The 23,907-nt window shown below is 40.0% G+C and overlaps 1 protein-coding gene and 2 pseudogenes across 1 annotated transcript in view; 1 reads left to right on the forward strand and 2 right to left on the reverse strand.

The window, feature by feature from the left end:
- The window catches only part of Cenpv (centromere protein V), a gene marked incomplete at its 5' end in the record, with an annotated part of 62,529 nt that overhangs the window by 35,705 nt on the left and 2,917 nt on the right, over nucleotides 1-23,907 (reverse strand). The window lies entirely within an intron of this gene.
- LOC104853665 lies at nucleotides 6,938-8,171 on the reverse strand (annotated as a pseudogene).
- LOC104853670 lies at nucleotides 19,920-20,816 on the forward strand (annotated as a pseudogene).

The following is a 23,907-nucleotide window of genomic DNA, read 5'->3' on the forward strand; positions in this document are numbered from 1 at the left end:
AGTGACTCGGCGCAGGGCTGCCTAGGCCTGCCCGCCACCTGGCTGCAAGCAGGCTGCAGGAGACCCTCCAGGTCCCGCACCTGACCCGCTGCGTCTCGCAGGGCTACTTAGACCTGTCCCCCCGGTTTCCGCTCCCAGGCACCTCGAGCCCATCTGACTCTCGAAGGGTTTCCAAACCCCCGTAATCTAGAGACCTAAATTGTACCCTCCTTACCTGGGGAGCCTGTGTCAGTGCTAAATTCATAGCCACATCCCAGCCAGCAACCCCGGGCAACTTCATCTCCAAGATGTCCACACTTATGTACTTTGTGGGAGTCAGTGTGCTAACGGATATAATCGGCCTGGCAGCTGCTACATGCTGAATAAATACCATCCAAAACCACAGTTTTAAAACTTTTTTTCCCCTGTTACATTAGAAAACAATGTCTGAGGCTGAGGCAGGAGGATCGCTGTGAGTTGGGAGACCAGCCTGGGCTACATAGTTTCAGGTCAGTCTCAGCTACATAGTGAGACCCTGTCTCAAAAAAACAAAAACAAAACAAAACAAAACAAAACAAAAAAAAAGAAAAGAAAACAATGTCTGGCAAACACTGATAGTCAAAAGATGTGTGTACTCTGAATAAATGGATGAACCTTGCACCCACCTCTGTTAGCGTGGTTGCACACAAGTTTTTTAAAAAATCCTGAGAACTACTGATGGAACCCATATATTCTCTACATCTATTGTTGCTCTATTTTATTAACATTTTCAAAGAAATAGCATTTTCTTATACTCGTACATCTTTTTTTCCCCCACATCTTTGATTTCATCCTCATTCCCTGGTTTTATTCACCTGTTAATAGATATTTGCAGTTTTTTTCCAATGTGTGCAAATTATGAGTAAAGCTGCTATTAACACTGACATTTGTGTACACGTTTTTATGGATTCGTTTTCTTCAGTATGTACACAGGATTAGAATTTCTAGGTGACAGGTTTGCATTTCTTTGCCTTGTAGTAAAGTTGAGCACCTTTTGTGTACTTACCGATCATTTAGAGTTCTTCTATGAGGTGTCTATTTACAAAAACTCTTCTGGAAGTTAGTCCATTTTTTAAATTGGGTTGTTTGATGTGTAGGAGTTCTTTATGTCTTCTGGAAACTAGTTGTTTTGTTTTGTTTGTACCAGGGATTAAACGAAAACTAGTTTTTTGACAGATTTATCTATTGAAAATATAAACTCCCACCAGCACTTGGGAGGCTGAGGCAGAAGGATCATTGCAAGTTCGAAGTCAGCCTAGGCTACATAGTGAGTTCAAGGCCACCTTGTCTCAAAAACAAAAACAAAAGAAAGAAAAATAAAAGAAAATATAATCTCCCAGTGGCAGCTTTTTCACTTCCTTCCTAGTCTTTTGATTAATGGAAATTTTTTACTTTGATGGAGTTCAATTGCTGAATTATTTTACAATATTTTTAATATCACATTGAAAAATCCTTGCCTGCTCCAAAGGTCATAACATTTTTCTGTATTTTCTTTTAGATATTTTAAAATTTTAATTCTCACTCTTAGCTCTACCATCCATCTCAAATTAGTTTTTGTATTTTAGGTAAGGTAGAGTTCAGGTTCATTTTTCCCCCCATATGGGTATCTGATCACTTCATCTCCATGTATTGAAAAGTTCTTTGTTTCGCCTACTAACTTGTATTGTCACCTTTGTCAAAAATCATGGGATCAAAGCTGGACATGATGGCACATACCTGTAATCCCAGCACTTGGAAACATGAGTTCGAGGCCATCATAAACTACAATAGTGAGTTCAAGGACAGCCTGAGGACTGGGGATTTAGCTTAGTGGTTCTGCCACCTGCCTCCCAAGCACAAGATCCTGAGTTCGATCGCTAGTACCCCCTCCCCCAAAAAAGGACAGCCTGAACTGTATAGTGAGACTCTGTGTCAAAAAAAAAAATCATGTGATCAGACAGGCATGTGGCATACATGTATGATCTCAACACACTGGGAGGCTGAAGCAGAGAATTACAAAATAAAGTCTAGCCTGGTCAACTTTGTGAGACCCTATCTCAAAATAAAAAATAAAAAAGGGAACACAGCTCAAGAAGAAAGCCTTGGGTTGAATCCTCAGTACTGTTAAAAATAAAAATCCAAGTTATCCATTACATGTGAGACTGTGTCTCAACCCTCTATTTTGTTCACCATCATTCTGTTTTATCTACAGTACTTAGCTTAATTACTTAGTTCTGAAGTCAGACAAAGCCCTCCAGCCTTGCTGTTCTTCAAGGTTGTCTTGGCCCTTCCAAGTTTTAGTCACTTATAAAAATTCCATGCTTCCTATAGTAGTGCTAATTTCATTCCTTTCATTTTCAATTTTTCATCTTATTTTAGTGTTTCATTGACTCAATCAATTTCATTCTTCATGTTGGACTATTCCAACCACACACCTTAATCACCTTCTTTAAAGGGCCTTCACTTGGGACTTCTGGGAAGATGGCAGAATGGCGAGCAGCAGAGAAAGAGCCACTCTGAGATTTGGTGTCCTGACACTGGAATATAGTAGCATGAAGAGGAAAAGAAGGAGGGAAATGGGTCCCCAGGAAACAGGAAGGATCTGAGGTATGAAATGAAGTCTATAGAGAGTGAAGAGAGAGACTTTAACAAAGAGGAGGGAGGTCCTAGCAGTGTTCTCTCCCAGAGCTTGGACTCTTGGTGAGGAAACAGCAGGCCAAACCTGCAGAGTCACAGTGACTGCTGGCAACCCCAGTGGCCTACATAGAGAAAAGCACCAGTGAAACAGCAGTGGATGTACTAGACTGCAGCAGCTGGTAAGTTATCCAGGCTCAGACCTCACCCAGGAGAGGGTAATTAGCTGGTAGCCATCTCGGAAAGAAGCCAACTGAGCTTGGAACTCAGAACAGCTGTGGGTGAACTCCATCTAGTGGATCCTGGTTCCTTGGTGTGGGTGATGAGTTCAAGTGACCAGGAGGTCAGAGAGCAGAGTTCAAGCTGGCAGGAGATACACAGACTATTGTAGGCTCAAGGAATCTGATTCCAGCCTTGTAGCCTGAAACTAGCCTGAACTTCTGAGAAACTAAAGGGGCAGGCTGGCTGGGATTACCCACTACCCCACCATTAAGCTGTAGCTAGCTTGCTGGGATTAATCAATTTGGCTCTGGACTCTCTTTGGCCACATTCCCTAACAGTGACAGCAGAGAAATACATTGAATTGAACATTTGGGAGGGTCTCTTTTCTTTCTTTTTTCTTCCCCTCTAGTTCTTGTTTTGTTTTCTTTTTTTTTCTTCATTGTTTGAACAGTTTCTAATTTTGTTGTTGTTCTGTTCTTTTGTTTTTATTTTTTCCTCTTCTATTTCCCATCTGTCTTCTTCATCAGTTTCCTAAAGTTTGTCCTTAAGCTTTACTTTTGATCTCTTCCTCTTCTTCTATTTCTGTTTTTTATTCCCTAACCACTATTAAATCTTCTCCTCTAAGGGTAAAACTGCCATGTTAAGGAATATAGTTTGTCGTTTTCTAGGCTCTATTTGATGCTATTCTTATTGTCAATTGTGTTACTTTAGTCATTGGGCTAATATGTTGTTCCTCCTGGTAAGATTGAGATTGCCTAAGGATCTTTAAAAAAATAAAACCTATAGACCAGTGCCAAAGAACTGGCACCTGGGCCAAGTAGGCAGAAATTTCTCATCCCCAATAAATTGAAAAGGTAGGATCCTGCAACAGACTCTAACCCCAAAAGCCAGCTACCCCTGGAAGACACTTCTGAGAAGTAGTCATTTCCTAAGGGTTCTGAATACTGGCAAGAAAGCTACTTGCCATAAGCAATTTACAAGCATCAAATCGGGAATCAAACTAAAAAAAAAACAAAAAACAAAAAACAGAAAATGAGAAGATACTTAAACAAGATGCAACCACCCAGACTTTCAGCTCACCAAAGGCAAACCCTGGGCAATGAGGTGGAACAATCTGAAAGCCAACCACCTGGACTCTCTGAAGTGGTAACGTAGAAGTAACAAAGCAGATGACCAAGGCTCTAGAAAAAAAATCAAAGCAGAAATAATTTCCCAGATAACTACAGAGATGGTGACTAAAATGAAAGACTTCTTAGTGACTCTAGAACAGAAACAAATAAAAAAAAATAGAGGAGCTCAAGAACATGATGGAAACCAAGAACACCCAACATAGGAAAGAAATAGAAACCATGAACGCCCAGCATAGGAGAGAAATGGAATCGATGAAACGCATTCAAACAGGTATCCAGGAGATTAAAAACTCCATGGAAAGTATATGCATCAGAATGAGTCAATGTGAGGACAGAACATCAGGTATACCTGACAGGAGAAAAGAGAGATCTCTTAAAAATAGCAAGGGACCATAAGAAATCAGTCCAAAAGCTGCTAGATGATGCAAAGAATACAGATAAATTGGAGTCAATGAAAAGCAGGAGATAGCACAAATGACATAAAAACTCTATTCTCAGAAATAATGGCAACATATTTCCCAAACAGGGAAAAAGAATTTGACATACAGGACTAGGAATTTAGCTCAGTGGTTCCGCTGCCTGCCTCGCAAGCACAGGGGACCGAGTTTGATCCCCAGTACCAAACAAACAAAGAATTTGACATACAGATAAATGAGGCATACAAGACTCATTTTAAGATTAAAAAAACCTTCCCCTATTATTAGTCAAGATTCCAGAAGTTCACCACAAGGACAAATACTAAAACCTATTAGAGAAAAGAAACATCACCTATAAAAGTCCATCAGAATCACAGCAGACTTCTCAACACAAACTCTCAAGTCAAGGAAATCTTGGAGAGATGTTTCAAGCCTTAAAAGAAAACAATCTTGGGCTGGGGATTTAGTTCAGTGGTTCTGCCACCTGCCTCGCAAGCACAAGGTCCAGAGTTTGATCCCCATATATCAAAAGAAAAGAATAGAATCTCCAACCCAGGTTGATGTACCCTGCAAAACTATCCTTCAAAACTGATGGAGAGCTAAGTTGTTCCACCAGATCCCAAGTTCGATCCCCGGTACCAAAAAGAAAAAGAAAGCAAAATTGATAGAGAGGGGACAGGGACTACCTCACAAGGGCAAGGTCCTGAGTTTGAACCTTGATACCAAAAAAAAAAAAAAAAAAAGAAATAAGATACTTCCATGACAAAGAACACCTGAAGAAATTCATGACCATGATGCCAGCACTCCTGAATGTTCTGAAGGATATTCTACAGACAATAAGGATTACAACTCCATGAACCCCAGCAGAATGAATCTACCAGACAAGGCAAGAAATTAAACAGAAAGAAGGAAGCCAACAGCAGGAAAATAATATGACAGACATAAGATAATATATATCAGTTGTAACCACCAACGTTATTGGTTTCAATTCACCAATCAAAAGAAACAGACTAGCTGTGGTGGATTGACTAATGGTCACCTTGTAATGCCCAGCTGAACTGAATCAGCATGGTCTGGGAGAGGAAGATCCACCTGAGGATTGTTACCAATATCCACAAATAGAGAACTGAAGGAGAAGATTGTGACCTGTTGATTTTTTTCCAAATTGACCCTTTTAATAAAAGGTATCAATACTCAAATGCTTTAATAAACACATATGTGACAGAAGTGGCAAAAGTAAAAGTAACTATAAGGGAGATGAGGTTCTTCCAAAAAATTCTGTCTTGTCAACCATTCTAGGAGTCTGAGCCAGAGAAACAGCTGCCATCTTGTTCACTGCTCCATTGGCCCACTAACACTTTGTCAACCCACCTCACACCCCACTAGCTTCAGCGCTGCCTCCAGCAAGGGCTCCATTTTAGCCCTGGAGCTCACCAGTGCCTCAATAAACAGACCAAATATGTTTTTTAAAAAAATCAAGCTGGGCCAAGGATTTAGCTCAGTGGTTCCGCTGCCTGCCTTGCAAGTACAAGGTCCTGAGTTAGATCTCTGGTACCAAAAAAAAAAAATCAAGCTGATGGGGTGGCTGTTGTAAAGGTGCAGTGCTTCCACTGCTCCTGATATGGAAGGACAGTGGTGCTGACTAGCTAAGGAGAGATGTGCCAGAGGCAGTTAATGTGGTGTCTCAGCCCCAGGACCACAGACTGCAAGACATCAGCAGGATTGGAAAGGCAGCTTGAAAAGCTTAGCAGTCCCAGGTACGGGATAAATACAACTCACAGGACCTTACAGAAGAAAAGCATCGCTAAAATTAACAGCATTGAGATTTTCTTCCTGAAACTTGGTTTTGGTAAAAAGACAAGAGTGATTTTTTACTGTCCACAGAAACTTCTTCCTCTTGGCTTTGCCTGCCCTGAGCTCCATAATGTCTTAGCCCCTGGAATTCTATGGCTAGGTCAGCACAGCCCGTCGTGCACCACGCACAGCTTCTCTTCAACCTGCTATATGTGGAGGATGATTTTTAATATCAAGTTTACTCACTTTTAAACATTTTTCCTTTCACAAATTTAAAGCTATAGTTGCAGCCCTAAACAGGTATACAGCTATCTACTCAATTCTTCTGTCGTTCTGTCAGATAAACTAAAAATGTGTAGCAATGCTTCCAGGGACAAGTTAAAGTAATGGATTGAAAGAAGAACCTTGAAGTTTCATAAACACTCAAAGTAAACTGTGACATTCCCTGGAAATGTCTTTCTAATTTAGCCAGACATAAGAAGTGGCATAGCATTCACCCAAATCCTCACATTAGCAACTGTTATTCATATAAATCTTATGACAACCTGACTTCAATTCACTCTACCTCAGACCAAAATAAAACCAACACTAGTGCTGCATGTAAAACAAGAGGAGGTAACACAGCCAGACCATTGAGACTCGGATAACATTAGTGGTCTGCTGGAAAAGGAGTTCTGCGGAGAAACTGGGCAATAACACTTTGAACAATGTCTCCTACTTGAATTAGTACCATGGTTCTTTAAGTTACTCTCTTGATTGATATAATAAAATATATCCAGATCCTGAATTTTGTGATATATCTGACGTCAGGTTATAGAATTCTTCAATAGCTTGAGCATCTATTTTCTCTTCAGTGTCATCAAACAGAAGCCAGAAATCATGACTTTTCACAATAGTGACATAATGGGCCACTGGTTCTGGCCCACCTTTACCTGCTGCAGTGAACAACCACCACAACCAAGTCATACATGTGATCCAGGTTCACAACACTCCTGGAGGTATTAAAGAACCGGAGCTCCAGAGCGAAGGCCACTCAGTGAGACAGCTTGGGGTACCTGTGGAGTTGCTCCATGTACTTGAACTGCTTTAGGTGCAGGGTCAAAATCATGGGGAGCTTTTTTTGTTTGTTTGGTTTTGTTTTTTAAGACAGGGTCTCACTATGTAGTGAAACTGACCTGGAACTATGTAGCTCAGGCTGGTCTTGAACTCACAGCGATCCTCCTGCCTCAGCCTCCCGAGTGCTCAGATTACAGGTGTGTGGCACCACACCCGGCCATGGGGAGCTTTTTTAACCCTCATCCTTTTCTAGCCTCCTGCTTGCTGCAGCATGTTACCCAATAATATTTTTGTTCCGTACACAGTGTTTCTGTGTTACTGAAGTTTCTCAGACAGTGTGTAATGGAGTGTTTCTGCTCCATATCAACAGAAAGGTCAAGAAAATCTTCATCTTTGTTTATAACAGTTTCACAGTTCAAGCATCAGGTTTCATTGGTGAGCATTCCCCGAAAAAAATCTCACGGACCGAGGTGAGTTCTGGTTTATTATTCTCTGTAGGTTCCTTCATGTTGCCATTTTTTAATTTTTCATTTTGCTTTTCCTGTATCTTCCCTTCCTGCAGGATGTCCACAATAGTGTTTAGCAAATTTAAAACTTTGTGAGCATCCTGCTTCATGTAGTTATCAAAGACATCATTCTCTTTTCTCAGCTTTGAAATGAATTTCTTTGGTGAGATGACGCCAACCTTCTTCTGTGTGGCAATGCTGTGAAAAGGTCTGTGAGGCATGTCAACAAGTTTTCTTTCTTTTTTTGCTGGGCGCTGTATGCCAACACGTTCTCACAGAATGGCCAGCAGAAGTACAACGCCTGAAGCACGGAGTAGCGCACATGTTCCCAAAACTGACCAATCCTAAGTAGTGTTCATTGATTGGAAAGTGCTCTAGACCAATGTTTTTTCCAGAGCAGAGGCATCAGTGCCCGTTCATAGAGGTTTCAGTCCATAATTGGCCAATTCCAAGGAGGGATGATATATGGGCGTGACAGAACAGACACAACAATGGCAGCAAAGGTAACAAGAGCTGGCCTGTTGACTTTCTAGGAGAAGCTTGCTGCAGATGTTTTCCTGATGCAAACTAGGCTGTTCTTGTTGGAAAAGGAGCTCTGGGCCTGTTGCTGATAATGGCTGCTTTCATCAGGGGAGCTCTGATCTTCACTGTGAGCATCTCTTCCTGGCTCCAATGGATCCTTCAGCTTGGTGGCACAAATCCTTCATCTCACCGGCATAGGTTTTCTGGCTTCCACCACCGGCCTTTGAGCCTTCTAGGTGCAGATTCTCAATACGGACATGCAGGAGACATTGCTTTGGGCTGCAAGCCACTGGCTGGACTTGAGGAGGACACTGCCTTGGACTCTAAACCTTTAGCTGGACTTGTGTGGGAAATTGCTGGTATCCAGGCCCTCAGTTGGATCCTTTGGGCCTCTAGTGTGTGGTTAATCTCTCTTGCACTCCTATGCATTTGACTTTTTTGGTAATTATCATAAAATAATCCTGTAAATTATGTGTCCTGTATTTAATGTATTCCCTTGTTAAAATCCTGACTACAACACTGGTAGAATGGATCAAGCAGCAGGATCCAACAATATGCTGTATATATGGAATACATTTAATTAAAAAACAAAGTCACAGACTGAAAATCAAGGGATGGAAAAAAGTATCACACATGACCAAAAAAAGTAATGTATCACATATTCAGAAGCAAGGACAAAAAAAAACCACTCCATATGACAAGAAAAAGGCAGGGGTAGCTATTCTATTCTACTTGCAGAAGAAGTAGATTTCAAGCCAAGACTCGTTAAGAGAGACAAAAAAGGTCACTACATCCTTGTAAAGGGAACAATCCAAAAGGAAGAGATAACAATCCTAAATATATATGCACTAAATACTGGCATACCTAACTACATAAAACAAATATTAATGGACATGAGAATCATATCAGCACTAATGCAGCTGTAACGGGGGACCTCAACACCCCACTGTCACAAATAGATCAACTAGACAAAAATTGAACAATGAAATTTTAGAATTGCACCAAACTTTTTTAACAAATGGACTCAGTAGATGTCTACTGAATATTCCACTCCACAACATCATAATACACATTCTTCTCAATTGCACATGGGACATTCTCCAAAATAGAACACATACTAGCTCACAGAACATGCTTAAGTAAATGCAAAGGAATTGAAATTATTCTATGCATATTGTCAGACCATATAGTGCAATGAAATTGGAAATCAAAGGCAAAAGAAACCTCAAAAATTTCATAAACACATGGAAATTAAATTATACCCTCCTGAACAACCAATGCGTCACAGATGAAATTAAAGAAGAAATCAGACAATTTCTACAATTAAACAATAATGAGGGCCAGGGAATTATCTCAGTGGTTCTGCCACCTGCCTCGTAAGCACAAGGTCTTGAGTTCAATCCCAGTACAAAAAAAAAAAAAAAAAAAAAAAAAAAAAAGAAAAAGAAAAACAATAATGACAATACAACATATTGGAATTTATGGGACTTAATGAAAGCAGTTCTAGGAGGGAAATTTATAGTGGTGAATTCCCACATCAGGAAAACAGGGTCAGCTCAAATAACCTAATGTTGAACCTCAAGCAATTTAAAAAAAAAAAGAGCAAGTCAAGCCCAAAGCTCATGAGGAAGGAAATTATAAAGATCAGTGCAGAAATTAATGCAATGGAGCCAAAGAAAACAATACAAAGAATCAATGAATTGAAGACTTGGTTCTTTGATTTGTGTTGTTGTTTTTATTTTTTATTTTTTTGGTACTGGGGATCAAACTCAGGTCCTTGCACTTGCAAAGCAGGCACTGGAACCACTGAGCTAAATCCCCAGCCCTAGACTTGGTCCTTTGAAAGATTAAATAAAATTGACAAACCCTTAGCCAACCTTATCAAAAAAAAAAGGAAAGAAAAGACTCAAATCCATGCAATTAGGAATGAAAAGGGTGAAATCACAACAGACCCTGAAGAAACTCAGAAGATCATCAATACCTACTTTGAGAACCTGTATTCTAATAAGATGGAAAATACAGAAGAAAAGGACAGATTCCTAGATACACATGATTACCAAAATTTAAGAAATATAAAAAGTCTAAATAAACCAATATCAGCCAATAAAATTGAGTATGTAATTAAAAACCTACCAAAAAACAAAAGTTCTGGCCCTAATGGATACATTACTGAATTCTACAAGAAATTTAGAGAAGACCTAAAGCTGCTATTCCTCAAACTCTTTAATGAAACTAAAAGAGAAGCAATCCTCCCAAATTCATTCCTAGAAGCATTACCTTGATTCCAAAACCAGAGAAGGATCCAACCAAAATATAAAATTATAGGCCAATCTCTATAATGAACATAGATGCAAAAATCCTCAATAAAATATTGGCAAACAAAATGCAGAAAATCATCAAGAAGGTTATATATATCATGACCAAGTTGTATTCATTCTAGGGATGCAGGGATGGTTCAACATACACAAATCAACAAATGTAATATACTATATTAATAGAACCAAGGACAAAAACTACATGATCCTCTGAGGATGAAGAAAAAGTGTTTGACAAAGTCCAACACCTATTAATGATAAAACCCTACAGAAAATTGGTATAGATGGTCTTCATCTAAATCTGATAAAAGCCATCTACAGCAAACCAACATTGAACATCATACTAAATGGACAAAAATTGAAAGCTTTCACTCTAAAATCAGGAACAAGACAAGGAAGTCCACTGTCACCACTCTTGTTCAATATAGTTCTGGAAACACTAGCCAGAGCAATTAGACAAGAGAAAGAAATAAAAAGAATAAGGACAGGAAAGGAAGAAGTTAAATTATCATTATTTGTGAATGACATGATACTCTGCATAGAAGACACCAAAATTCTACCAAAAGACTTTTAGATTTGATAACCAAATTCAGTGGCATAGCCAGACACAAAGTCAACACTCAAAAGTCAATAGCCTTTCTGTACATGAATAACATACACACAGAGAGAAATTAGAGAAACCATCACTTTCCCAATAGCATCCCAAAAAAATGAAATACCTGGGAATCAAACTAGTGAAGGCAGTAAATGACCTCTACACTGAAAACTACAGTACTCTGAAAAAAAGGATTGAAGAGGATATCAGAAAATGGAAAGATATCCCTTGTTCTTTGATAGGAAGAAAAAATATCATGAAAATGGCTATACTTCCAAAATTGTTATAAGATTCAATGCAATCCCAACAGCATATCTCACAGAATTAGAAAAAACAATCCTAAAATTTATTTGGAACAAGAAAGGCATTTCTGGGCAACAAAGGAAAGGGGCCATTACGATCCCTGACTTGAAATTATACTACAAACCTACAATGATAAAAACATCATGGTACTATGCTGGGTGTGGTGGTACACATGTGTAATCCCAGCACTTGGAAGGCTGAGGCAGAAGGATCACTGTGAGTTCAAGACCAGTATGGGCTACATAATGAGTTCCAGGTCAGTCTCAACTACATAGTGAGACCCTGTCTCAAAAAACCAAAAAAAAAAAAAAAAAAAAAAAAAAGGGGGGGTATGGTTCTGGCGCCTCCTTTGCAAGTGCAGGGACCTGAGTTAGATTCTAGATACCAAAAGAAAAAAGCAAAGAAAAATCATGGTACTGGCAATAAAACAGACCCAAGGATCAATGCAACAGATTAGAAGATGTAGAAACAACTCCAGACATACTCAGCCACCTTATCTTTAACAAAGGAGCCAACCACATTCACTGGAAGATAGCTTCTTTAATAAATGGTGCTGGAAAAACTGGCTTTTCCCATGCCAAAGATTAAAGTGATACCATATTTTTCATCATGCACTAACCAAAAGTCAAAATGGATCAAAGATTTAAATATTACAACAGGAACACTAAATCTGTTTTTGTTTTTGTTTTTGTTTTTTGTTACCAGGGATGGAACTCAGGAGGCAAACGGCGCCTGGCACCACTGAGCTAAATCCCCAGCCCAAAAACACTAAATCTGCTGGAAGAGAGAATAGGTAGAATGATTGAGCACAGTGGAGTAGAAAAAGACTTCATGAACAAAACCCAGACCACACAGGAAAATATTAAAAAGAATCAACTGGGACCTCATCTTATTAAAAAGCTTTTGCACAGCAAGAGAAACCACCAATAGAGTAAAGAAACAACCCATAGTGTGTGAAAAAAAATTTACCAGCTATTCATCAGATAAAGCACTATTATCTAGAATATATAAAGAATTCAAAAAAAATCAGACCCCCAAATTTAAAGACTCAAACAAAAAAATGAGCATCTAAAGTGAAAAGACATTTCTCAGATGAAGAATTAGAAATAGCAAATAAATACATGAAAAAGTGTTCAACACCACTTCATGAAATGTAAATTAAAACAACACTGAGATTCCATCTCACTCCAGAAAGAATGGCTGCTATCAATAAGTCACTGAATAACAAATGCTGGAGGGGTGTGGGGAAAATGAACTCCTCCACAATTGGCAGGAGCATAGATTGGTATAAGCATTGTGGAAATCAGTGTGGAGATTTTCTCAAAAAACTAAAACTACAGGTTCCATTTGACCCCGCTGTATCTCTTGCATCTTCCCAAAAGAAGTAAAAGCATCATACCACAGCAATATATGCACACTCATGTTTATAGAGGCTCAGTTTGTAATAGCTAAATCTTGGAAACAGCCCAAATGTCCATCAACAGACGAGTGGATATAGAAGATGTGGTTTTTTTAATACAGTGGAGTACTACTCTGCCATAAAGAAGGATGCGGTTCAGACATTTATAGCTAAATGGACCTTGAGACCATACTCCTAAGTGAAACAAATCAGACATGCATGTTTAAATACCACATTGTTTCTCTGGTGTGAAAAACCAAAAGTGGAAATAAGGATTGAAATGTATAATGAATGTTCGGAAATGGAAAGAAACTGTTCAAATGGGAAGAGGAACAGGGAGGACGGAGGACAAAAGGATGCAAGGGGACCAGAAAAAAAGTGAAAATAGAAGGAAAAAATGGAAACAGCTTTTGTATATAGGGAGGGGAGGGTGTTTGATGGGGAGAATGGGATAAAATTTTTTTTAAAAATTTTTAAAGAGCCTTCACACTGAGCTGCATCCCAACCACTTATCTATCTACTTTCCATCTACCTATCAATCTAGAGACAGAGTCTTGCTAAGTTGTTAAATTGCCTTAAACTTGAAGTCTTCCTGCTTTGGTCTCCCAGAGTGTTAGGATTACAAACATGTGCCACCATGCCTGACTTGATATTTTACTGTTGTAAACTGTATTTTAAATTTCATTTTCCAGTTATTTATTGATAGTATATAGAAATCAATTGGGATTTTTGTTTCGTTATCTGATTTTTGTATATTGAGCTGCTACATTCATATAGTTGCCTTGCCAAATTCACTTATTGTCAAATTCTCTTATTGGCACTAATAATTTGGACTTCCCTTTTGATCTGAATGTTAAGACTTTTTTGGGGAGAGGTATTAGTTAGGGATTTAACCCAGGGAGCACTGAGCTGTATCCCCAGCCCTTTGTTATTTTTGTCTCGCTAAATTACCTGAGCCTTCCTAGCACTAAGATTACAAGAGTGTGACACTGTATCCTGCTTAAACTATGATTTCTTTTTTTTTTTGTACCAGGGATTGAACTCGGGTCCTTGTGCTTTCAAGGCAGGCGGGAGAACCATGGAGCTAAATCCCCAGCCCTAAACTATGATTTCTTATCTCATTTGTCAGTTCCTGAAGAATTTTGTTCTTCTGTGCCTGCTGTGCTTAGGGCTTAGGCTGGCACCCAAAATGTCTGTTGAATAAATATAAACTATCCGTATTTACTACAAGGTTAATTATTCATAAGTGCTGTGTTCATTATCTACCCATACTCATATCACTTTTCTACTGTGATTACCAACGGATCAGAACATGTTGAGCATTTTCTTCAGCTATGGTGCACAGATGATATTATGAGTGTTTGATATCTAAAATTCTTTCTTTAGCTCCAAAGGATGAATAACATTTTGTCTGGGAATAGAATTCTTGACTCTTAGTCACAGTCTCTCTTCAGTTTGTAGATATTATACTAACTTCTAGTTTTCAGTGCACCAAATGAGAATTCTATTATTTTTTTTTTTTTTACGGTACCAGGAATCGAACTCAGGCACTTGCTCTTGCCAGCAGCTGGAAGAACCATTGAGCCAAACCGCACCCCCGCCCTAAGAATTCCAATTTATTTACTTCTTAAAAAAATGTCTTGCGGGGCAGGAGATTTAGCTCAGCAGCTTTGCTGCCTGCCTTGCAAGCACAAGGACCTGAGTTCAATACCCAATACAAAAAAAAAAAAAAAAAAAAAACTTGGACTAGGGATTTAACTCAGTGGTTCCGCTGCCTGCCTTGCAAGCACAAGGTCCAGAGTTTCATCCCTGGTACCATTAAAAAAAAAGTCTCAGAGCAGGTCAGGAATGGTACCTGTGATCCCAGCACTTGGGGGACTGAGGCAGGAGGATCACCATGAGTTTGAGGCCAGCCTGGACTACATAGTGAGTGCTAGGCCAGCCTGAATTATAGACCAAGACTCTGTCTCAAAAAGCAAAAAAAAAAAAAAAAAAAAAAAAAAAAAAAGCAAAGTCTCAGAGTGGCAGAGCATGGGACCCTAATCTGCATGGGACCCTAGCCTAGTTCGACCCCAAGCCCTGCCAAAAAAAGGATCTCTTCCTTTAATGTGAAAACTTGTACATACATTTCCCCTTTTACACATGGAATTAATAACTTTTTTCTGAATATGATTATCTTTTTAAAAGTTACTCCTGAGTGTTAATAAGATAAATACCTGCCAATCTTCACTACACTGAAAACAGAAAACAAAATATGCATTTTTTTCTTTTTTTTTTTTTTTTTTTTTTTGAGGCGATTGAACTCAGGTCCTTGTGCTTATGAGGCAGGCAGCAGACCACTGGGCTAAATCCCTGGTCCAAATTTTCTTTCATTTCTTTCTAGTTTTTTGTTTTTGTTTTTGTTTTTTTGGTACCAGGTATCGAACTTGGGTCCTTGCACTTGCCAGGCAGGTGGCAGAACCACTGAGCTAAATCCCAGCCCTTCTAGTTTTTGAGATGCTGTGTATTTCAGGCTAGCCTTGAACTCACTATGTAGCCCAAGCTGGCCTCAAACTCCCAGCCATCCTCCTGCCTCAGCCTCCCAAGTACTGAGATTATAGGTGTACTGTATGCATTTATACATTAGAAATTAAAAATAAAACATAACCACAGAAACAGAATGAACTCAAAGACTAATCATAGGACCTTACTGTCTTTCTTGAGTCCTTAGTTGGAAAATATTGGCATCATATCTGGATATGGTACTCTTAATAGCATCCATAAATTTGGGTAGGTTTTGATATAACCTTCTAAATCATAACTTCTACTTAACATTGGTTGTTTTCTGAACTAAAATGTGTTATTATAGACAATAGGAAACCTAGCCAATCTATTATGAGCAATTAGAAATGACATAAAATTTTGTCTGGCACATATCTGTAATCCCAGCACAATGAGGCAGAAGGACGGTAAGTGTTGTTTTGTTTCTGTTTTTTGAGATAGGGTCTTGCTATGTAGTTCAGGCTGGCCTTGGACTCACTATATAGCCCAGGCCTGCCTCAGGGCCCTGAGTGCTGCAACTACAAGTGTGTGCCACCATACTCAACTACTGAGGATGGCAAGTTTGAGCCAAGCCTGAGTAACTTAGTGAGACCCTGTCTCAAAATAATATTTGTAAATTCCCATTTTGTTTGTTTGTTTGTTTTGGTTTTTTGAGACAGGGTCTCTCTATGTAGTTGAGACTGACCTGAAACTCACTATGTAGCCCAGGCTGGTCTCGAACTCACAGCAATCCTCCTGCCTCAGTCTTCCAAGTGCTGGGATTACAGGCGTGCACCACCACACCCAGTTTAAATTCCCATTCTGGAGAACAGGATGATAGAAATATAGAATTATAAGAGAGTTAATGATATTCTCATGCACAAATGTGGTTTTCAGATATGATTTGTCCATGTTTGAGATGAGTGATAGGCACTCAGGGCACCTTTAGACAGAACTGTGTTTAGCCCTGGAAGCATTCAGAATCCATAATGGCCACTTGGGGGCAGAAGCCCTGTGTTGTACAGACCTGACAAGCACAGTTAATGCAGTTAAGGAGTGCCATTTTTTACCTCAAATTTGTGAGGTTCCACAACACACACACACACACACACACACACACACACACACCCAAAGGAAAAAGATTGGCAGAGGTTAGAGTGGACTCTCGGGGCTATCCTCTCTCAGTCACAACACCTGAACCACTTTCATGTAAGAGGATTTATTTCTTTTTTTTTGTACCGGGGATTGAACTCGGGTCCTTGTGCTTGCAAGGCAGGCCACCAAACCACTGAGCTAAATCCCCAGCCCAAGAGGCCTTATTTCTTTCTTCTTCACATTTTTTATCCCAATATTTACATCTTTCCTATTGAACTGCCTGTGATAAATATATTATCTGAGAATCTGCAGGGAAACCACTAACCTTGGTGACAGGAAAAGATGTCAGACACAACTGCAAGCAGACACAGGACAAGCTGACTAATGCTGTTTAAAAAAAAAAAAAAAAAAACAGTCTTAGTTTTTTGTTTGTTTTTGAAGTACTGGGGAGTGAACCCGGGGCCTTCATACTGAGATTTTGAAGTACTGGGGAGTGAACCCGGGGCCTTCATACTGAGCTATAACCCCAGCCCTTTTTTATTTTAAGACAGGGTCTCACTAAGTTGCTAAGTGGCCCAGGCAATGCCAAAATTTGTTATCTGCCTGCCTCAGCCTCCCAGAGTGCTGAGAGTACAGGCCACCATGCCTAGCTCAAAGGCACTTGTTTTTTGTTTTTGAGACAGGGTCTCAACACGTAGTCCAGGCTGGCCTTGAACTCACTATATAACCTTGAACTCTTGGCAGTCCTTCTGCTTCGGCCTCTTGAGTGCTGTGACTACCAGCATGCACCATCATGCCTTTCTCAAAGCCACTTGGTTAAGGCAAAAGAAGCAAGTTTTGTTGTTTTTTTTCAGGATCAGAATCAGAAGGACATCTGTGTCTTGCAGTTAGGGAGAGAAATTAGGCTCAAGTCTAAGTACAGCATGGGCAAGTAGAAATGAATAACCAAGAAGCAGGAAAGAGTCATTTGATGGAAAATCACTAGGTAGAAATCAAGCGTGAGGGAGATCCTTGCTAAATGAACATAGCATGAATCTTGACAGACAGGCCAGGCTGACCAGACATCACCTGGAGGATGGTGAAGATGAGGAACCTGATCAGATACCAAGGATGGCAGATTCTAGGTAATCTGACTTAGTGGGGTTCTTCTGCTGAAGTTGCATTTTACCAAAAAAAAGTCCACAGATGGGTATATGAGAAAGTTCAGAAGACTGACAGAGGTTTGGTCAAGCCAATAATCTTTGTCAGTTCTTCTGAGTTAATTAGAAAAAGACATTATTAGCTGGGCACTTGTAATTCCGCCTACTTGGGAGACTGAGGCAGAAGGATTGCAAGGTAGTGAGACCCTCTCTCAAGAAGGGCTAGGGGTGTTCCTCAGAGGGAGAATGTGTGCCAACATGCACAAGACCCTAGTTCCATTCCTCAGGACCACAAAAAAGTCCCTTCTTCCTGTGCAGCCCTATCTGGTGGTCTGGACTGCTAAAGGCCAGGTATTATGCATGCTCTGTCTAACTATCCTCGCACCAGGAAGGCACTACTGCTCTTTCGGTTTTTCTGACAAATTTGGTCGGCCATGGTGGTGCATGCCCATAATCCCAGCACTTGGGAGGCTGAGGCAGGAGGATCACTGTGAGTTCGAGACCAGCCTGGGCTACATAGTAAGTTCCAGGTCAGTCTCAGCTATACAGTGAGACCCCGTCTCAAAAAACCAAACAAACAAACCAAAAAGATACATACTAATTCAATTTTATTTTCCAAAGGGTATGTACCAATTTTTCTGTGGTCATCAGTAGGACAGAGGTCCTGTTATTCTACATCCTGCTTAACACTTGATAATGCTTGACTTTTTCATTTTTGCCCATGCAGAGATTGTGAAACAGCATCTTTTCACCATTCCAACTTGTATATCCCAGTTACTAATCTGGTTAACCAACTTGTTATGTTTTTCCCATCTTTATTTCCTTTTTATACGTTCTTTCTATATTTTGGGTCTGTGCTGTCCAATGTGGCTGCAACTAGCCATAGTTGGCAAAATTAAAATGAAATACAATTTAAAATTCAGTTCCTCAATCTCTCTGGCCATAATTCAAGTGCTCAATAGATATATGTAGCCCATGGCTATAGGATGGTACAAACACGAAACACTTCCATCACTGAAGAATGCTCTATTGGACAGCCTATTCTAGATGCCAATGCAGGGTCAGGGATTTAACTCAGAGGTTCCACTGCCTGCCTCACAAGAGCAAGGTCCTGAGTTCGATCCCTGGTACCAAAAAAAAAGCCAATCCATGTGAATACAAGTGTATGTTGAAAGAATCTCCTCCAGGGGTATGATCAATCTTTGTTTGTTTGTTTTGTATTGGGGATTGAAATGAGCTACATCTTCATTCATTCATTCATTCATTCATTCATAGACAGGGTCTCACTAAGTCACTAAATTGCCCAGGTTGGGCTTGAACTTGATATCCTCCTGCCTTGGCCTCCCCAAGTGCCGAGATTATAGGTAGGCACCATCACTTGCGGGTCTTTGCACCACTTCTCTTGTATCTTTTCACTTTCTATATTGCTATGCTAATAAACAGAAGTTTCTAATTTTTACATGGTTAAATTTACCAAAGATTTCCCAAGCCTCTCTGCTGTGATCATAAAGATATTGGCCTTTGTTTCCTTCTAAAAAGTACAGTATAATGAAGTTTTGCCTTATACATAGAAGTCCTGAGTCTGCCCCAAGATTTAGTTTTAGATATGATACAGTGATCTAATTTTTCCCAAATATTCTAGCACCAGAGCCCTTCTTTTTACTATTCTTTGCATATTAGGTTCTTATGCACATGTGTTTCTCTGGGTTCTCTATTCTGTTCCATTAACACTAAGCCAACCAGAGTGCTTCAATTCTTATAATTTTATAATCTAATAAGATACTGGTATCTTGATTCTTCAAGACTTTCTTGATTGCTAGTAGTCCTGCACATCCATATACATTTCATATTTATTTATTTATTTTTGAGATAGGGTCTCACTATGTAGTTGAGACTGACCTGGAACTCACTATGCAGCCCAGGCTGGTCTGGAACTCAGAGTGATTCTCCTGCCTCAGCCTCCCAAGTGTTGGGATTACACGCGTGAGCCACCACACCTGGCTTCCACATACATTTAAAATTCACTTTTCAAATTTAGAGTTCTCTCAGCGATATGGCCTGGGGGCCTGAAGCAGGAGCCACCACCGTCCTAAACTGAGGAAGGAGAGACTGAGCCCAGCAGGAGAATCCCCAACACTGCAGCCCCAGAAGCGGGGCCCGAAGAAGTACTGTTCGCCCGTCCAATGGTCATCGGCAACAGCCAGGCTTATCCCTCTCCAGCCGCCAGGGTCGTTATCTGAGGCCACTTGGCCAGTCCGATGTGTAAGTGTCCCAAGATGGCGGCAGCAACTGCGTCCCTAAGGGTGGGGCAGCAAATTGGAGGCTGAGGCGACTCTGGCAGCTGGAGAGAAACGGGCTTGGAGAGGGACAGGCTGGGCTGATGCTGACGACCAGTGGAGGGGCGAACGTGAGCCCCGCGGCTGGGGCTGCAGTGCTGGGGTTGCTCGTGCTGGTCCCAGTTTCTCCTTCCTCAGTTTAGGGAGGTGGTGGCTCCTGCTCCAGGCTCCAGGCCGCATCTCTGAGGGAACCCTAAATGTGCCTGCTGGGAGATACACGTGCAGGTAAACCAAGTATTGCATGGGGGTTTGTGGAGGACATTTTGATCCAAACCTCAACCCAACAATAGGGGCATCTTTTATGACCAAGACTGCCCAGTACTAAAATAAGCTACATAAATTCCTAATCTGGGATACAGCTAGACAAGAATGATTTCACATCTTTGCACCAATGTACTACTGAGGATGGGCTGCAGCTAAATTTGTTTATAATATCAAATAAGAGACATTTTTGGGCCAGGGATTTAGCTCAGATTTAGCAAGTGCAAGGTCTGAGTTCAATTCCCTGTACTAAAAAGAAAAAAGAGATATTTTCAACATTAAAGAACTGGGTAAAGGAGTTTCCACACTATGGCCCACCTAATGTTATAGTTCCCAATAGAGAAAATAAGTGTGTTCTTATGGATGTCAGAGAAGTCATGGAGAGATATGCTAAGGACTACACTGACTCCATTCATGAGATTTTTGTAGAGACCAGTGTAAAATATACAATAAACATAAATGAACTCTATAGAAATTATTCGAAGAATTCTGACCACTTAAGGCAACTTGCCATCTGGTGGTAAGGGCTTCAAACTTGGAAGACCACCATCAAAGCCAAAGCGAAACTGCAGTTGATGAGCCTTATCCTCTCAGACTTGATGTGAAGTAGGTGAGCATGAAGTTTGCAGGATGGCTGTGGGTCCTGAAGGGCTGCTCAAGTCTTCTTCAAACAAAAAGAACTGGCAGAAATTGACCAATTCTGTTCTCTTTGAAGACTGCAGCAGTGTATTTCAGTCTGTGGACTTGTATTGTGTCAAGATTTTCTGGTGTACAAAGAACTACTACATCATTTGCTTTTGACCTTGCTGAAAGGAACATCTAATTGTATGGATGGTAGGATTAAATTGCTGAGTACTTTTGTAATCAAGATTTTATGTAACATTTGTAAAGGGAAAATTAGCACTTTCATGGTCCACAAGGGGAAAAAAGACTTTGTGGAGATTCTAATTTCCTTGGTTTCTATTGCCACTGTTACAGGGAGTTGCATCATTTAAAATGTGATAGAATTTTACAAGTGGAGAACTGGCAGTTAATATTTAAAAATAATTTATAGGATGAATGAAGGCAATTACATCTCTAAAGCACTTTCATTGAGTGTATTTAACCTAAGATACAGGCAGTAAGCTGACACCACAGCAGCACTACCCACCTCACCTTGGGTTTGCTTCTGACTCTGTCATATATGTGACACCAAACACATTATCGGCACTTCTTTAAATAAGCTCTATACCAACACAAAACTAAGGGACTGGGCGTGGTGGTGCATGCCTGTAATCCCGGGAGGCTGAGGCAGGAGGATCACTGTGAGTTCGAGACCAGCCTGGGCTACATAGTGAGTTCCAGGTCAGTCTCAACTACATAGTGAGACCCTGTCTCAAAAAAACAAAAAACAAAAAAACAAAAACAAAACAAAACTAAGGGGCCAGGGTGGTAGCTCAGTGCACAAGGTCCCTTCCCACGTTCAATCCCTGATACCACCCCCCACCCCAAAAAAGCTCTGTGAATGCAGTGTTGGTAGACAAAAGCTGCCTCAAATAAATTGAACTGCTTATGTTCTAAACTGACTAGTATAAAAAAATAGGAAGAGAAAAAGTAAAGGAAGTTATCATAAATGCTGTATTTTTTTTTAACCCAAGTATTTTGGTGGGGAAAACAAGTTGCTTAGCATATGTTAAGTTGTAGTCTATATGTATGAGACTATTGCTTAAAGATTTTAAATTGTATAAATACATTAATAAATTATTTCATTCAACACTCCAAAAAAACAAAACAATTTCCACATAAACTGGGTCCAGTGGTACACTCCTGTAATCCCAGCAGCTTGGGAGGTTGAAGCAGGCCAATTTGAGTTTAAGGCCAATCGGAGCAATTTAGGAAAATAAAAACTAAGGGCTTGGGGTAAAGCTCAATGGTAGAATATCCTTAGCACCAAAAAAAGTAAAAGCTCTGTATGATATCCAGTTGGAATATTAATAGGAGATACATTAAATTTATAGATCATTTGCAAAACACTGGTACCTATGTGCTAGGTAGTGTTCATGGTCCTAGAGATACAATGATAAGCAAGACAGGCAAGGGAGCTTCACATCACTATTAGAATAAAATATATGCCATCACCACACATGACCCAAACATCCTCCACTCCAACTTATTTCCACCGTTCTCAGTTCCACACAGTCCTCTGCCATTCACTTTGACAGCCAAGTATTCTCCCACTGTGGTTTTTGCTAGAAAACCCTTACCCCTCCACACATCTTTTCTGCATGACAGGCATCCTTACTTTAAGCAGGTACTTGCTTAAATAACCACACTTTTAGAGATGCTACCATATTATCTAAAAGAACTGCAGCATGTTTCTTGAATTAGTGTTTTTGTTATATCAGGGTTGCCAATCCCAGGGCCATGGACTGGTACTGGTCTGTGGCCTAAAAGGAAATGGGTCACACAGCAGATAAGGATCAACTGCTTTATACCTCCTATAGCATCTAACATATTGATATGTATAGTACTGGATTTTTTTTTCTGCCCCCCTTACTAGAAAATAAACTCAGGGAACCAGAAATTCTGTCTTGTTTACCGTTGTCCTGAGGGCCTTAGGCTATACCTGAAAAGTAGTTAAGTAGGTGCTTAGTAAATGTACTAAATAAATGAAAAAAAGTATGACCACATTACGGAAGGAATTGGCAAGTGACACACACAGAGGCAGCAGAATGGAAGTAAAATTAAAAAGTTTACTCCATCAATGGGATCAATGACCCCTAATGGCGGTGCCCTGATCAATCTCCCCACTGGGTTACAACTCCTTTTATAGGGTTTTAGGCTTTGATCTTATTTAGTTGGTTACACTGCATTTTCACAGCTCACAGTGCTGATACCCAAAACGTGGTGGCAGGGCAGTTGAATTTCAACTCAGACGCAGTTCTTTGTTAGGGAAAGTTACCTTTTAGATTTATTCAGTTACCTATTCTAGCAAGGGGAAGGGAGCGTGTTTGGTCAACAAAGCTAACAATGGTTCTTTTCACTTACAAAACTTTTGGGGGAGACTAGGTGCCTCTGTTACCATTACCACTTAATTCTGAACTAAGCAGAGTGAGGGGCAGAAGTTACCTTATAATGTGACATTTCCGAAGTTTTCCCTATCAACCATAAAAACATGGAGGGGTTTCTAAAAAGACCTAAAGACCTTGTACAGACTTCAAAATGTTAGCTGCCTGAAGTCTTAGAAATATTTGGATAGTGCTTATCATAAGCATTACTCTTCCTGGTACTAGGAGAGGAACACAACTTTTGCAGAAGTCAATTTCTCTTATAAAGATAAATTTATTTTACAGAGAACTTGTACAACTTTTAGAGCTTTTCCTGGTTTGCTGGTTCTCAATAACCTTTTGTCCAACCAGGCATTTTTCAAAGTGGCATATTCTGGTAACTTTCAGGGCCATAACCTTTTCAGATTTCAGTCCTCAATCAATGTCTGTGAATGTTTGGTCTCATTTAAAAAACAACAGGGGCCAGGGATTTAGCTCAGTGGTTCTGGTGCCTGCCTCTCAAGCACAAGGACCTGAGTGCGATCCCTGGTACCTAAATAAATAAATAAATAAATAACAAAAGCCTCAAAACAGTAAAATCTATTTTTTCTCTGGAAACACATTGTCCTTCTGTGTTTTTT

This window comes from Fukomys damarensis, unplaced genomic scaffold, assembly GCF_012274545.1.
Source record: "Fukomys damarensis isolate Sample0158 unplaced genomic scaffold, DMR_v1.0_HiC HiC_scaffold_13, whole genome shotgun sequence".
In the NCBI taxonomy this organism is placed as follows: Eukaryota; Metazoa; Chordata; class Mammalia; order Rodentia; family Bathyergidae; genus Fukomys; species Fukomys damarensis.